This window comes from Rhineura floridana, chromosome 7, assembly GCF_030035675.1.
Source record: "Rhineura floridana isolate rRhiFlo1 chromosome 7, rRhiFlo1.hap2, whole genome shotgun sequence".
NCBI lineage: Eukaryota > Metazoa > Chordata > Lepidosauria > Squamata > Rhineuridae > Rhineura > Rhineura floridana.
In genome coordinates, this window is record NC_084486.1 from 95620922 (window position 1) to 95636358 (window position 15437).

A 15437-nucleotide genomic window follows, 5' to 3' on the forward strand; every position below is an offset into this window, starting at 1 on the left:
CATCAGCCAGGTTGACCACAATGTTGCTAAACTACCTAAAGAAGTTTGACCAATATTGTGATGTGGACTGAGTATAAGCTAGCATCATGGTGAAGCAGCCATGTGATCAATGTGCATTGCTTCCCAACCATATACTTTTGTTTAATAGTGTTCCTTAAGGTTCAACTATTCATAAGTACTCACACAACAACCCACTAGCTATATATACTAAAGTTAGGGTTATTGCATAATACATTGCCAGGATCAATAAGCTTATAGACTGCAATCTAGACATGGCAGGTTAATCAACACTAGAAAGCAGTCCTTGAGTGCAGGCTTTGGAGTCCATTGTGTTTGCCACTCACCCCATCTTTCTTTTTGATCTATTTTGCTGCATCCTCCTTCTTCACCCTCCCTTACTCCACAGGAGGTTACTTTATTAAGCACTGCTTGCTCACTCTTAACTCATAGTTTCACCTTAGGTTCCTGTGGGTTAATTAAACCTTAGAGAAGCTGATATTCAAGAGAAAAGTATGGTCATCTTTCCATACAGCAAAAGCACAGTTGCTGCCTGACAGTTTTAATATGGAGCACTTATCTCAGCAGGGATAGTTTTATGCACTTCAGAGAAGACAAGCTTCTAACTTAACAGTTTCTGCCTAACTCCCCCCTACCCAAGTCCCCATACATACGGATAAGCCCTGTAATAACTGCTTCGCCCTCTCACTGTTCTGCAGCCCTTATCTCATTGCCATTTCAGCTTCGGTTATTTATCTGCTACCAATAAGGAAAAATGAAGATGTCTCCACCTTATTGTAATCTTATGCATATGTTGCTCAGCAGTGTGACTCACAAAGGATTGTGCATGTCTATCATGGGGAGAAACTCCGGTAAACACAAGATGGCAGACAGACTTTGAGCACATTCTACAGAAGGCTTTGAACACATTCTGCCTCCACACCCACAGGAAGACTCAGGACACAGACATGGATTTATGTTATATATTTATTTAAAATACAACAAATTTTTGGAGAAACTTGCAGCTTGCCCCTCTAGCTCCCAAGGCTCCAAAGATGTTGTGGCATCTGCACCGGGTCTGGTGATGCGCCTGGGGCCAAAAGCTCCATCTGGAAGTGAGATAGGGTGTCATCCGGAGGCTTGGAACATGCCTGGCCACAGATAAATATTAAAGCATAAACTGTGTAAAATGAACGCCCTCACCACATAATCCAGACTGATCTGGAAGTTTGTGCATTGACAACACACATAGTCGCCTGTTTGTCATACCAGAACCAAACAGTGCAGTTCTGGAAGATCAAGGGCCAAAGGTGTACTGCCACAACAATGGGGAAGAATGCCAGGAATGTCAGGTCCACTATGGCCCCAGCATCTCTCCAGGCCTAGGGCCAGCATTCAGCACACCACTGATCCCTGAAAATAACCCTGAAGGCTAATCCCCCCCCCCGGCTGCAGCTGACATTACCTGAAGCTCAGCTTCCAGCAGCAACTCATCCCTCCAAGAGACACCACTGGACTCCTTGAGAAAGGTCATCCACATCCGCAAGTCCTCATGCATAGCTGAGGACATGTGGATGAAATGAAAAAAAGAGCACACACCTTTCATGGCATTGCATAGACGCCTGAGGAATGCTCTGCCAGGGGAAATAACCTTGGAAGCAAAAACCAAATGCCCAGCTAACACCTGGAGCTGGAGGAGAGTAAGTTTCCTGGCCGTCAGTGCCTCCCTCAGCTGAGAGCACAGCTTGTCGCTAGGCAACTTAGAGCACTGAGAGATGGTGTCGAGAAGAACGACCAAGAATGTGAGAGAAGTGAAAGGTCCTTCGGACGTTTCTGGAGCCAGAGGCACACCAAGCTCCTCAGTAAGCCTCTCAAAGTTGCTCATCAAATAAGAACACTGTGAGGTGCCCGCCGCCCCCACAAACAAAAAATCATCCAAGTAATGGGCAGTAAGGGAAGAACCAGAACTGGCCCTCTCCGCCCATTCAAGGAAGGTACTGAAGGCCTCGAAGGCAGCACAAAAAATGGAGCATCCCATAGGTATTGCTTTATCTTCATAAAACCTGCCCTGAAACTTGAAACCCAAAAGGTCCATGTCCACAGGGTGAACAGGGAGCAGGCAAAAGGCTGACTTAATGTCGCATTTCACCAACAACGCACCCCATCCACCCTGCTGAATGACTCTAACAGCCTCATTGAACAATGTGTATCTCATAGAAGCCCTTTCTTGTGGAATACCATCATTCACTGACCCCCCCCCTTTAGGGGAGGATAGGTTGTGGATGAGGCAATATTCCCCCAGTTGTTTCTTGGTGACTGTACCCAGGGGAGAAACTCACAGCTCAGCAAGGGAAGGCCTAGAATAAGTGCCAGAAATCTGGTCCACTGCTATTTCCTTGGCCAACTTGGCGAAGACCACAGTGGCCAATTCCCTCATGGAGGCTTGGTTAGGGAAAGAAATAGACACCCTGGGTCCGGCATAAAGGATCCTAAAGCCCCCTGTAAACCCTGACAATAGGAACACGGCTGCGTCACGATCAGGATACGAATTCAACAGTGATGCCAGGGGGGGCAACTTTATGGGGCTCTTAGCTTTGCGGCAGACCTCCCCCGCCACCTGAGCCATGCTTGGGTTGGGACTGGTTCCCACCTGACTGTTTGGCCTGCCGAGCCCTCGCACTGGAGACATTAGGATGGGATGTGCCATAGATGCCACAGGCATGCGTAAACTGACATTGTCGGCGGGTGCAGCAACCTGCACTGTTGAAGGCCCAGCAGAACTGCTAGGACTTAACCCACTGCGGCCCCTGGTCTGAGCCAGGGACCAATGACTGTGTCTGCACCAGAACATGTCCACTATCTGCCCTATCACCAACAGCAGGCCTGGCAGGGGTCATGCAGCACAACAACAGACCCTGATGCTCGATGTCCCAGCACATGGTGGGGTCGAGTGCTGCCTATTGCCAGAAATTCTCATCATACCTCCAAAATGCAGTACCCAAGAAGTGAAGGAAGGCTCTGTGTATAATGTCCTGGTACTTTATCATAGACAAAGCCCTGTATAGGTGTACCTGCATCATCACCCCCATGTACACAGTGTATGTATTGAGCCAATTGGGCCAAATGTGATCAACCTTCTGCTTCTTGACTGCTTCCTTCTCCTTCAGCTCCTCCCCTTTCTTAGGCTTCACTTCTGCCCAGCGGAAGAGATGTATTGCCCTACACACGATGGCAAGGACAAGGAAGTAAGTTGTTGTGCCATTGGTGCCATGGGTGGTTGCCAAGAAGCCACAGCCACAGATGGCCAAGGTAACTGAGGCTGCATGGAAATGAGAATCCTGCCCATGTAGACCATATTTTGGGCTGCAACACATAGCATTGGAGGGACCACAGAAGTGGCATGCCTCATCTGAGGGACAGGTGGATTCACAAGTGCATGAGAAAGTGTAGTGACAGAAGGAACAGACTCACTGGGAAGAGTGGCTGTAGAAATCAACGCTATGGATGCTGAAGGCTCCAACGCAGGCCTGACCGTATCAGTAGTAGAAGATGGGAGTTGTGCATTCAGACGTGGACCCACTGGCATCACCTGCACACAGCTGTCGGGAACCGAAGGCACCTCAATCATGTTCCCTGCAGGCACCACTGGGTTCAGACAATCCACTGTAGGTATGCTGGCAACACCTTCCTCCAAAATGGCAACCCTAGCAACAAGATTGTGCATGAGGTTAGCTTTGGATGCTATCCTGAACAATTTTTTGAGTGGGGACCAGGAGTTAGGACCTGCCCCAGGGACCACCAGGGACTGGTGCTCCCGTTCCAATGCCTCAATTCTAGCCATAGGGGCCCAAACCCCACATCTTCCTCGTCATCAGATGAGAGGGCTGGTTCAGGAGGGCATTTGGTACCTTGTTTGACAACCTTCACTCCCTTTTTTAGTTTGGCCTTCTTAGGAGGCATTGCACTGAATTGCAGGCCCCTGGGAATGCCAATAAGTTAGCTACACTAATGTTACTACTACTACTACTGCTACTCAAATCACACCCAATAGCTGAGGGGGTAACTAAGACAATGATAATAAAATTATTGTTAATAATAACAATAACAGCACAACAATGCTAACCAAGAACCAGCAATAGTGGTCACTGAAGGGAATCTAACTGCAGGGGGGGAAAGGCCCCCAGTGGGGAGGGGCAGTGCCCGGAAGACACCAATTGGCACCTATTTCCCACCCCAATAGTGACCACAGCCGCACAAGGGACCCCAGGAATTAAAGCTAGGCTGGGGAGGGGGGATAGATTAAACAACTAACAACACAAGGGGGGGCGGAAGGCTTCCCCGCTACCCCAAGCTGCCTCCCCCCCGCAATATTTAGCCAGCAATGGGTCCAGTCTATGCCAGGCCTGAGAAGAGGCCGTGGTGTCTGCACGCCAGCAGGTCACCTTGTAGCGCAGCCAGAAGATTGGCAGGCAGGCTGGAAAAGTGGGCCCAGTGCAAACTGTCAGTAGGCCCAACCCACCTGGCCACAGGACACCCGGTGGGAACTGACGCGGCCAGAGACCCTATGAAAAGCATACACTGCCGCCACTAGCCTATGGACAGGAATAAATCAGCCAACTAGGCACTGGAGATGCATGCCCTGGCACTGATGTGGGGACCAGGGAAACTGCCACTGAAAGGCCTAAGGCAGGATCTCTCCTCATGTTTTCTTCTCTTCACTGCAGAAGGCTTCGGCATCAGCCCAGCAGCAGGAGCACTGAGCTGCAACTTCCCCTCATGCAGCAAAAAGCATGAAGAGAATTGGGCACAGAGCAGCTTTTAAACACAGCTCCCCCCCCAATCCTGATTGGCCAACCATGGCCATGGGACCTGTTTCCCTCCCTCTGGACCATACCACCTTGTCTTCCTCAAATGAGGGGTGGTGGTGGATGCAAATCTGCCCCTGCAAATGGCGGGAATGGTATACTTACAGCTGACGCTGGTGCAATGTGCTAACTCGGCACTGCAGGGAAAGTCTGTGCTGCAGTTCATCTCACTTCATCGCAATGCAGTTCTCTACGTATTATACATGATCCAGGGCAATGGACTGAAGCCGAGCAAGTTGGTGTTTGAAAGGTGTCTGGAGAAGAGGTCTCCTGGGAACATTATGTATGAGTTCTATGGAAGAAGGCAAAGTATATATTAATTCACCTTAAGTTGCTTATAGCTTATATGCTCCCATTACATTTTCTACCAAATTTTCATAGGACCGTAGGAAGTTGTCTCATACTGAATCAGGCTATTAACCTATCTAGCTTAATATTTTCTATGCTCACTGGCAGGGACTGTCTGGGGATTCAGACAGGCAACATTCCCAGCCCTATCTGGAGATGCCAGGGATTGGACCCAGGACCTTTGGCATGCAGAGCAGAAGCTCTATTGCTGAGCCACAGCCCTTCCAGGTAAACCATAGCTCAGTATTTTACACTATGTCTCAGCCTCCTGAAGAGCTGTATCTAAGATTTGCCGCTCAGCCACCTTCCTAGTTCATCCTTTGAAACAAAATGTGTATTGGGAGAAATGCAAAATTCCTAACATATCAAGGCCGTGTCATAGCAGCCAATTTGTCTGGCAAATGGGTGCAGTTGTAAAACAGCAAATCTCCAACAACTATCAAATATTAATCAAGAGGAAGATAGGCTGACCTGGTATACATATTACGCTTTATGTCACAGAGAATGGGTGAAAAAAACACAACAAAAGTTTCTTTTGGTCTACTCACAATGGACATAATGGCTGAGTCAGGGATCAATTGGGAATTATGAGTTAATAACAAATATCTATTGTAGCAATTTCAGGGTTGTTTTGCATTTTCCTAATTTCACATTAGTGTTGACCTGCTGAAAACTAGTAGCGTAGGCAAGACCTTACTCTTGTATTTAAAAAGCTCCCAGACTGATGACAGATAATATTTAAAGTCAGTCCATTGATTTCCAGAAGTGAAAAAAAAAATAATTATGGAAGAGGTAAACCATTTAGGAAAGAGCCATTTAGGAAAAACCATTTAGGAAAGGCCAGGAGGAAATTCCACAGCCAAGGTGCTACACTTGAAAAGGTCCTCTCCCAAGAACACCTCTGATAGAGATGGGACACAGAATGAGGCCTCAGACGATGAACATCGTTAAGACCTGGCTATGCTCCCAGGCATTTTAATGTTTAATGTTAACGTTTAATGTTTCATGTTTAATGTTCTAGTTTTAAAATCTTGCTGCTATTTGTTATTGATTTTATTGTAATATTGTATTTTAACCTTGTACACCGCCCAGAGAGCTATTAGCTACAGGCGGTTTATAAATGAAATGAAATGAAATAAATAAATAAATAAACATAAGGTTGTATTCAATGTGGCACCAAGTAAGATGTTCCGTCAGTGCAAGGATTTCTGCTTGCGCAGTGGGACTTCCCCCTCCTCTGCTGCCTCCTAAATCTGTTCTAGGGTTCCCTCGACCCTCCAGAGCAGATTTGGGGAGGGTGCAGGGTGCTCATGGGAGGAGGAGAGGTGTGAAAGTCCCATTGCGCTAGTGGTAATCCTTGTGCTGATGGGACGCATTACTAGAATGCTATCCATAGTGTGTAGGCAAGTTCATGTGGGAGAAAGTGGTTCTTTGAGTATCCTTGTCCCAAACTATTTTGGGATTTGAAATGGTCCTGGAAACAAATTGGTAATCGGTACAGATTGAACAAGACTGGAGTATTATGTTCCATTATAGCTTTATAGACACAATTTTAGTTCTGTGTCATACCTTTCTGGGATTTGTGTTGTCTGAGCAGGGTGAGCTCAAAAATTATCTTTCCAAGCTACCTTTATTTCAGAAATATATTTCAAGACTCCAGCTCAGGGAAATGTGAGAAGTATTCTTTTCTTCCCAACTTCCTATATCCTGGCCATTTGGCTTTTTGCCTCATTCTCTTCCATTTTCCCAATGAAACCTGTTGCTGTGACTCTGCATTGTGAAGTTAGCATTGTCTGCATGCAGGGCCACAAGATAAGCATGGTTAATTGGGCAGAGAAAATGCACACGGCTGAGGATTAATGAGGACTGTTCAATGTGTGATTTTTCATTTGCCTGGATCGAAGTCTATTTAGTGTGTGCATCTCTGTGTGTAGTGTTGTAACCCACACCAGTTCCGATATACTCAAACCTGTTTCCACACATTCAACAGCATCTTTGGATTGCAGCCAGTACTGGGGCTCTTGAAATCCCTTTGTTTCCTAGCTTCTCACAGTCTCCTACCTGTGGCTGATGGAATTGGGAATAATATTCGGATGCTGGACAAACAGGAGCTATTAGGAAGGTAGGGAAATATCTGTTACCAGGTGGAGAAGCACATTTTTTTGAAAACAAATAAACAAAGCTTCAAATCTAATAAAAAGTGGGCAATGAAAGGGAAAGTGCTGTACACAAGAATCAAGAAAATACCACCTTTTCTGACTGGTTGCTTTTTTTCTGCATTTTTCCATTTTTTAAAAAAAATCTTCACTTTGTTCTCTCTTTGGATTTTCCGTGCTGTCTTTTTTTATGTTTTAATTCATTCAGCCGAGCCCCTTTGATTGTCACTTCGATTCCCTTGATCTCCGCTAGAATAATGAGCATGTCAATTGCATAGTGCCGGTCAGATAGGTAGAAGGGGAATAGCATGGCAGGTGGGTGCAGTGAGGCAGAGTGGATCATTCCCTGCAGACAGCAACGTTCTGAATCTCCAGTGATGTCACCATTGAACACATGGCTGGTATGCAGAGGGTGAAGCCATATCAACTGGTGCTGGAAGAAAAATCATGCTGTCCTTATGGTGAGGATAAGCTCATCAACAATTTACTTTGCAGCCATTATTCTACTTTAACAGAAGCATAGAGCTTAGAGGCCCAATCACTATATGGAGTTATGGGTGACACACTCTGGGCTCAGTTGGGGACTGTGCTGAGAAAAGTACTGAAAGATCAGCAAAATACCATGGTTTTCCAAGCCCTTTTCTGAATTTAGAAACCCTGTTGTGCTTCTGACTATCATTAGGAGCATGTGATGCTCTCCCATGTAACTGACACCCCCATGAGCCCCTATACACTGCCCAGTACCGATAGGTGTGTTGGGGCAGAGCCACTATCCCAACAATGGTGCTGTGGGTTATCTGGATGGGGCTGGCTTGAGGTCAGGACTACTTGGTTGCACTGGCCGGACTGCCACTGACAATCTGGTGCTTAAAAATGCAGGTATCTGTAAAAATAACTTCCAAAATTCACTATGTTAGAGGAAATTGCTTGCAAAAATATGTATATCAGGAGAAATTGATTATCTATATGCATTCCAATCTGGCTTCTGGCCTGGTTTCAGCACAGAAACAGTGTTGATGGCCCTGATTGATTACTTTTATTAGGAGAGAGAAAGGGCAATGGAGCCCTGTTTGTTGTCCTTGATCTCTCAGCCGCTTTTGACACCATTGACCATGGTGTCCTTCTTGAGCAACTGAAGGAACGGGGAGTTGGAGATACTGTATTGCAGTGGTTCTACTCCTGCATGCAGGAAAGAAATACTAGGAGACTGTTGCTCGGCTCCATGGCTTTTGTGTTATGGGGTCCCACAGGGTCCATACTCTTTCCTATGCTATTTAATATCTATATGAAACCATTGATGAACTGGAGCACAGTGTCATCAATATGCTGATGACACACAGCTCTGTCTCTCCATTTCATCTCAATAAGGAGAGGCTGTGAAGTTGTTGGACTGGTGTCTAGAGGCAGTGATGGCCTGGATAGGGGCCAATAAATTGAGGCTGAATCCTGGTAAGACAGAAGCACTGTGGATGGCTGGTTCCGATGTCCAGGAGTCAGGTGTATGACCTGTTCTGGGATGGGTTTACTCCCCCTGAAGGAACAGGCTTATAGTCTGGGAGTAGTCCTGGACTCCCACTTGCCACTAGAGTCCCAAGTGGCTTCAGTGGCTAGGAGTGCTTATGCCCAGCTTAGGTTGATTCACCAGCTATGGCCATTCTTGGATCGGGATAGCCTAGCCTCAGTTGTCTATTCTCTGATGACTTTCTGACTAGACTACTGTAATGTGCTATAGGTGAGGTTGCCCCTGAAGATGTTCGAAAGGCAGCAGCCAGTGTAAAATGCAGCTGCTAGACTGGTAAGTGGAGCAGCCCGATGGGACCATATGTCATGGGTCCTGAAAACAGTGCACTAACTGCCAATGAGCTACTGGGCCAATTCAGGATGCTGGTACTAGCATATAACGCCCTAAATGGCTTGGGATCCAAGTATCTAAAAGAGCACCTTCCCTAATATCAACCATCTCAGTTCCTACGATCAACAGGTGAGGCCTTGCTGGTGCCACTGAGCATTGCCTGGTTGGCACTGACCCATGACAGGGCCTTTTCAGTGGTGGCTCTCAGTTTTTGGAGTGTTGTCCCCAGTGAGTAATTTGAGTGTATTATTTTTATTGATTTATAAGATGTTGTGGGAGCTTTTCGAGCTGAAGAGTAGAGTAGAAATGCTTTGAATTAATGTATGAATATCCAATGGTGTATTTGCTTTAGCAGAAAGAAGTCTGCTCATGCACCCAGTTACAGCTAGACCCCAATCTACTGTAACCTTCTGTGCCACATTTCACAGGTCTCCCAACTCTCAGGATCAGGGTTTTTTTTTGAGGGGGGTGACTTAAGTGGGTAGGTCAGTGAAAATATGGGTGCCCCAAACTGCATGAGCACATGTACATTCTGCTAAGGTAAGACCAAATGGCAGATACAATCTAACATTTTTAGTCTGTATACTACTACTTAATGTAGCAGCCATTGTTATCACAATTTCAGTAAGATTTGTGTAAGGTTGGTAAATGCTACAGGTCATGGTTCTGTTCTTCAGGAGCACATTCCATAGCTGGATAGGAATTCAAGGAGTTATCATATCCAACCTCCTGCCCCAAGACTACGTTCTGTATGTTTGAACACACAAAAGGTCTCCATGCCAATGCCAGTTTGTTTATTTTTCAGAAAGCTAAAGGCCATAGTGATCACCATGGCTTACAAAGAGTGTTTCACCCCTCCAGTGTTACTGTCTCACTATAGGAATCTGCCATGTTACAAACACCTGTAGGCAACCTTTAAAGTACATTATTAATTCAGAAAACAAAATAGGAGCCTCCAAAGTGATATGCTCTGCTAGAATGAATCAGGCACACACCTATCATCTTCCTTACATTGTATGACAGCTGTCCAATACTAATCTACAGGCTTGGAAACCCCTCCAGCAAACCTTCATCATATTGCAGGCACCTGGTTGGCCACTGTGAGAACAGGATGCTGGACTAGATGGGCCACTGGCCTGATCCAGCAGGCTCTTCTTATGTTCTTATGCAGACCAGTTAACTGTAAAAAGAGCATCAATGAAATCAACCTTGATTGTGTAAGAGGTGTGGAGGGGAAAGACAGCTCAGTGTGATTGTGGTAAAAGTCAATTTGTGGTTTCAATATCCTTGCTTGAGCACTCTTGCCTGCTGCTTATACTCTTGTGTGGAAAGATGCACCAATTATTCATACAATGGAGAGAAAACTGAAAATCGGGCTGGGTGAAGATGTAGGATCATGTGATATGTGAAGATGAACAGGACTAGCTTGCTGTGTGGAAGCAGGCAATTTCAGCATCACCCCAACACAATCAGGAAAACAATCCAGAATGAACAAGATATGCATAAGGACAAGGTGCTCCTTGCACAAGTTGAAATGGGCAGAACATTCAAATCTCAAGAAGAAAAAATAACACTCATACAGTATATGGTTATAGTCAACTAAGTCAAACTTTGAGTAGACTCATTAAAAATGGATTTGTTAGCTATGACTAATATAAGATCATTATTTTCTATTTTGAGGAGGACAGCGAGATACAGTCCATGGAAATTACAATACTATTGCATATCAGAGGCAACACATATGGGCATACATTGTACTGGAAGTTGTCACTGCCATGTACTGCCAGCATGTATCAATTTCTTGTAAATTGACTGTCCAATTCTGTACCATAGGGCTAAGCATAATTTTCATGAGCTTCAATTGTTTTTGTTTCAAAATGTGCATGTTTTACATGGAGAAAGTTTCCATCCAACAGGCATACACATTATGTTCAAAATGTAACAGTTTTCCTGTTTTTTATCCAATCCTTGGACACAAAGCACTGCTCACAGGTGGAGATGGATGAATCAGTCTATTTCCTGTCCATATGCTCTCTCATAAGTCACACATGCTCTCTCATAAGTCCATTTTCTCCTGTTTCTACATTAAACTACTATTTTTTAAAGAAATGGCCTGCATGAAAATTTAAATATAAATACATATTTTAAGATTTTTATTCTTCTTAAAAGGCACACATTTGGCCTATTTTCTCTCAAAATGTGCATTTTACCTGCATTTTAATTCATTTATTTTTCGAGTCAAGAACTGCATCAGAACATCTGGGGAGTGCAAAGGCCAAGTTCCAATCAGCACATTCCCAAGATCAAAGTGCTCAAGTATCCCTACACACAAGGTACTGTGGAAAAGGCCTAATGGGCAGTTTTTAAAGCCCCAGGAAACTATACAGAGGATCTGAGTTATTGCCCAGGCCCAGGGCCAGTCAAGCTCAGAGCAGCTAAGCAAGTCTTGGGAACAAGAGAGATGCCTTATACCAAATTAGACCATTGGTCCATCTAGTTCAGTATTGTCAACACAGACTGGCAGCTTTCTCAAGGATTTGCAGATTAGGGTCTCACCCAGCCCTATCTGGAGATGCAGGAGATTGGACCTGGACTTTTTGCATGCAAAACAGATGCTCTGCCACCAAGCTATGGCCCTTTCCCTCATCTACAAGCTCAGTGATGCATAAGAACCCATCCATTAAATATTGTTATGAGTATGGGGGTTGGAATGGATGGTTCCTGTGGGTCCCCTTCTAGCCTCTGATTTGGAATCCTGTGCCTTGGAATGAGGAACTCGCTCTGCTGGTCAGATGAGTCTCTCTTTTGTTAAGCTATTATTATTGTTATTGTTATTATTTATTAAATTTATACCCCGCCTTATGGCCAAAAGACCCTCAAGGCGGCTTACAAAAACACAAATATAACAACACATCATAATACATCAATACAATAATGCAATTCTCAAAATTAAATAACAAATAACATCATTAAAAGAAAAGAAAAAACATTTAAATGTGTCACGATAAGAGAACCGCATTCAGCCAGGTTTTTTTTTACTAGATATACTCTGCTCTGGAGTTAAGACAATCTCAATTTGAAAGGACACAAATTGGCTCTTCTTCAGTTTTTTCAAGACCTGATCTTTTTCAAGATCTTCAAGACCTAATAGCGTGGCTAGGTTGGAGAATGGGTCTATCAGTTGCCCAGCAACTGGTGAATGGGCCAGGAAGACCCTTTTGTCATTGAAACTCTTCAGGAGAGCCTCCCCCCCCTTCCTAGCCACTAGCAGAAGTTTGTGCTTTGAGTGTTTTTAGAATGGTCTAGAGAAAGGCTGGTAACTGGAGGCAGGCAGAGAGACTGGTTCTCTGCACCATGGCATTTGGGGTGCCTCCTATAATACAGATGGAAAAGCTGGCTATTGGACTGCTAATGCCTTGAATCCCTCCATCCTAAGCTCAGGTTGGAATGTGTGTAAATAAACAAACCATATTTCATAAAGACACCACAGTCTCTGCTGACCTTCTTCCCAAAGGAAACCAAACCCTGCATGAGCGCAGGGACCCTGGAAATCTCACCACTCAGAGATTGGGGAGGCGCACAACAATATGTATAAAATCCCTCCCCCAACTCATGTGACTGGTAACAGTCCAGCTTTCCCCTGCTTGAGGCCCTGGTCCTGACTACAGGAATTTCCAAATGACAAGCAGTGGGAATCTGCTGGTCAGTTTTTGAGGCTGTCAGCAACACAGCTACAGCTGAACGCAATGCAGCATAAAGACCTAAGAAGGCTTCCCAAATATAATAAAGAGATAGGGCTTGAGGAGGGCAACATTACCCTGCTTGGTATGCTTATTAAGAATTAGTCTTATATTTTGCCCACTAAAATTCATTTAAGATATTAGTACTAGCATATAAAGCCCCAAACAGCTTGGGACCAAGTACCTAAAAGAGCGCCATACCCAGTATCAACCATCTTGGGTCCGCTGTTCCACTGAAGAGAGCAAGAGGAACAGCATCTGGGATATAATAGTTCTTATTATTATTCAATATGTAATTTCCATATCTTATCTTGTATTTTATATTTTGCATGGTATTCAGTATTTTATATTGTATTTTTGTTTTGTATTGTAAGCTCCTTTGAGCATTTCTGTAATAGAAAAGCAGGGCATATGTATCTAACCTAAACTAAGCTCAGGCCCTATGTCCAGCAGGCTGTTGATGGTGCACCACCATGGGTTGCTTGGTTGGCAGTAACCCATAACAGGGCCTTGTCAGTGGTGGTTCCCCATTTATGGAATGGCTTCCCTAGTGAGGTGTGTCAGTCTCTAGGAGAAATTTACGAACATTCCTATTTACCCAAGCATTTAATTGTCATAAAAATCTGTTCCAGGCCACCTTAAAATTATTGGTTTTGAGAGTAGGTGGTTGCTTTTAGGAGTTTTGTATTGTATTTATATATATGTATGATTTATATGTATTTATTTATATGTATGCTACTCTGGGCTCCTTTGAAGGGAGGGTGGGATATACATTTAATAAATAAATAAATGCTGGCTTGTCTCATTCTCTTTGATGACTTCACATACCACACTTCTATGTGATGGTCATAAAAATATTGCTTTTTAAAAATTCCTTTCAAGATGTCCATTCCTAGTTCTGTTCATTTGAGACCAAGACATGGACACCCTACAAAAGGTATTTTATCAGATTCATTTGCAGTCTCATTAATTGTGCACATTTATTTTATGTACAAGTTGCTCTTGAGCATATGATCAGTAGCATTTAACGGAAAAAAATGAATCACTGTGGCATTTTTATTGTTTTGATTGCCAGTCTTTAAGGAAACTCTGAAAACATTCCTATTCCAATCTGCATTGCTTATGTTGTACTTGAAGAATTTTAAGTCCATGTTTTAAAAGTAGTAGTTACATTGAAATTATTGTTTCTATGTGCTTAAAACTGTATATACACTGCCTTGAGAGGACAGTGTGTCCTGACAGGCAATTTATAAATCTTTAAATAATAAATAACTAAATAATTGCTCTGTTTACAAGTCCAAAAGGAATCTTTTGAAGGAAAACGTGAACTACAGTGTGAGAGCCAGGCAATGAATGCCAATTTCATGTTTAGCTAGTATTGAGCTGAAAATACCCCGCCCCCATACACACAGGTCACTGCCAGAATGATGATATTTTGCAGAGTGGGAAGATTCAAGTGCATACTAAAGGTAAAGGTGTCTCCGCACTCATAGTGCGAGTCGTTTCCAACTCTTAGGGTGATGTCTTGTGACGTTTACGAGGCAGACTGTATATATGGGGTGGGATTGCCAGTTCCTTCCCCGGCCTTTCTTTACATAAGAACATAAGAAGAGCCTGCTGGATCAGGCCAGTGGCCCATCTAGTCCAGCATCCTGTTCTCACAGTGGCCAACCAGGTGCCTGCTTTACCCCCCAGCACATGCCGGGTAGTCATTTTACTGACCACGGATGGATGGAAGGCTGAGTGGACCTCGGCCCCTTTTACCGGAGATTTGACTTCCTCCTTCTGTTGGAATCGAACTCTGGCCGTGAGCAGAGCTTTAAAGTCAATTAAAGTGATCTCTTGCCTTGGTACAACAAGTCCGCTTGAAAAGAAAGCAGACTTTTTGTGGTTTGGAAAGTGAAATTCACTGAAAAGTGTGGATGAACAAATGATTGATGGGAAGACGTGTAACCTCTGTGGCAAGTAAATTAGGATGAAAACTCATTGTCGTGTTATCTTCCTGCAAACAAATCAAAACAAATGCTCAATAAAGACTGGACTTAGTCTAACCTCCGAGTCAGCTTTGTGCAATGCTCAATAAACAGCTTGTTGGAGAAGCCCACATAATTCATTCCCCAAGTGGCAACGGATTTTGGGAGGGGAGCCTTTTCAGCCTGTATTTTTTCCCAGGGGGATGCACATATTTCTTAAACTGTTTCTCTCAGGGAATATCAGATAGCAGAAGCCATGCCTCTCCCAATTACCTCAGACATAGAGTTATGCTGCAGCATGGGGGGGGGATGGCGGCAGCTGGCAGCTAGCAACCAAGAGGAGCTCCCTGAAAGTGTTCTTAAAAGACAGTGAAAAGAAAGAAAAGCTGCCATTGTCATCCCACTGCACTGCAGGCAGTGGAATCCTGCCCCAGGTGAGCCTACTCGTGAACTTAATAAACAACAACAACAACAATAATAATAATAACTTGCCAACATTTACCTGC

At 44.3% G+C, this 15437-nt stretch overlaps 1 long non-coding RNA gene across 1 annotated transcript; it reads right to left on the reverse strand.

Annotated features, from left to right (window-relative positions):
• Positions 1-1022: 1022 nt before the first annotated feature.
• Positions 1023-7579, reverse strand: LOC133388462 (uncharacterized). Its single transcript, XR_009763817.1, has 5 exons — positions 7461-7579; positions 7180-7321; positions 4968-5154; positions 3469-3701; positions 1023-1106 (listed from the first exon to the last, which is right to left on the reverse strand). It is a non-coding gene; the product is annotated as an uncharacterized LOC133388462 (long non-coding RNA).
• Between the last annotated feature and the right edge of the window lie 7858 nt (positions 7580-15437).